The sequence below is a fragment of the Opisthocomus hoazin genome, chromosome 9 (assembly GCF_030867145.1).
Source record: "Opisthocomus hoazin isolate bOpiHoa1 chromosome 9, bOpiHoa1.hap1, whole genome shotgun sequence".
In the NCBI taxonomy this organism is placed as follows: Eukaryota; Metazoa; Chordata; class Aves; order Opisthocomiformes; family Opisthocomidae; genus Opisthocomus; species Opisthocomus hoazin.
In genome coordinates, this window is record NC_134422.1 from 31845634 (window position 1) to 31847919 (window position 2286).

Sequence of the window (2286 nt, forward strand, 5' to 3'; positions counted from 1 at the left end):
TAATAAGTGACATACGTGATATTGATTTTTGTTGTTGTTCCTGTAAAATTTCACCTGCTGTGAGGTCTGGTGTTGCCGTAACCCTCACCGGAGTTAGTGGTGGGTATAAAACAGGTCCTCCTCGGTGTCTATTTCCCCAGGATCAAAAGGATCGTCATGTTCTGGTGGATCTACCGCCCGCATCTCCTCTGTTGAGTTACAGGTTTCATTGTACGCAGGACTACATATTTCAAAAGACTGCAGCTCAGTCTGCTCCTGCTTTTACGAGAATGGAGGAAGGACAGCCGACGCTTGTAAGATAGTTTCTGTGGGTTATAGAGCATTTTAAGCTGTATACACAGTTTTCCAAGTAATAATGATTTCTTCAGGGACTTAAAGCTGCAAGTCCTTTTTCTTCTGCAATTCTTCCCCCACAATGAGCTATCATATGAACCTGAGGAAGAGTACCACAAGCAATAGTCTTCTATCCAAACTTACTATTTAACCAACTTTGTAACTGATACTGCAAAACCTTGTTCTTTCAAAATTCTCTGTAATGTGTCTTGATGGAGTTTTGCTCCTTTGTAGCTTATTGTCACATAATATAAATCCGTAGCTGCTCACCTTAATCGTTCCAGTGAAGGGTGGTGGCTCGTCTTGTGTGTGCACATAAGTGCATATGTGTCTCCTCTTGGTCTCAGCTGCCGTTCACCACCAGTAATAATCTTCAACTGTGAATATCTTCATGTCCAAATATCTTTATATCCAATATATACAAATACAGTAGTTACTAGACCAAATCAGCTTTGGCTTCGTGGCTTTGCCAATACCACCTTCCAGGATCTTTTGCAGCTGGATGTGTGAAAACAGCCTATCTCATAAGAACAAAGAAGGGAGGCACAGGATGCACTGATCCTCCAGGTCATGAGATAGTGCTGTTTTGTCTCAAGTTATACGGTTTCCCATAATGAAGACCAGGCCTAGTATAATTATTTCTTCTAAAAAGATTAACAAAATTTGTAAGGCATGAAGAATATTCTGGAATTTTGGGAAATGTTTCTACTGTACAAATATTTTTCATCAAACCACTGTAAAATGCAACAAGTATTGGAAGCTTATATTCATGTATCTCTGCGATTTCAGATGCATTTGCAAGGATTAAAACTGTAACTTAAATTTAACTTTGATGCACACCTGTAACAATGGTGCACTTACAGCTGAAACTTAACACTCTTGTTTGAGAAAAACGAGGTTACATAAATTTGTCATTTGCTTTCAGACCTATCAGAGCATGAAGAGCAAGATTTAGTAGCATTTTCTTAGTATTCTTCCTCTGCCCCATTTTTGTGCAATTAAAGTAGCATAATAAAATTTGCTATCTCTGCACTGTGTTCAGTGGGAAGCACATGAAATATGGTCAATATACCAATGCTGTAAATGCTTGAAATGAAAGAAATGCACAGTGTATTCTCTACCTAGCATATTTTTGGTTGCCATTCTATGCCATGTTTTCATCTGGTGGATGAAGGATTTCTTTTCAACAGATTGTAGTGTGTTTGTGGGTATCGTTTTCTGTCCATCTGGAATGTTGCTGGCATTTGAGTCCCTGTAGGATGGACTGGAAAGAACTATGCGTGTAGATTGTATGAACGCTTTGGGCTGAAAAAATTCTGTTTAGTGATTTGCTTCCACAGTCTGTGAATTAGTTTCTGTGACATTTTTCTGTCTCCTCACTGAAAAATACTGCATTGTGACTTGGGAGAGTTTGGTTCCACTGAAAGATGTGCCATCTTTATTATAGAACTGAAAGAAATGAGGTAATGTTAGCTATTGTTCAGACATAAACCACTATTTCTTTCCTAAAGCAGAAGATATATACCAAAGCTCTACTAGCTTCCCTGCAGCAGTATTACTGCACCAGTATTTTAGCCTATTGAAATTTTAGCTGCCAGTGTGAGTAACATCTTGCAGTTGCTGTTTTGGCTTCAGGTGGATGCTGTTAGTGAACATGAACGATGCTCCCCATAATCTTACGGTGTTTCCACTACTTCTATATATATAAAAGCTTCATTGTGGTAAAAATTGTACAATGATTTACAGAAGTAGTTTAAAATAAATTTTTTTCATAGTGAATGCAAGGCAGAAAAACATGAAGATGTGGTGTGATGACAGGAAGGAGTTCTTCAAGACATATTATCAATAATCTGAGGAACACTACCACGGAAGTTAGTTAATAGGAATACAAAACTGTTATTCTTAAACAAAAAACCCAACAACAAATTCATGAAACAACTCAAGCCCCAAAAT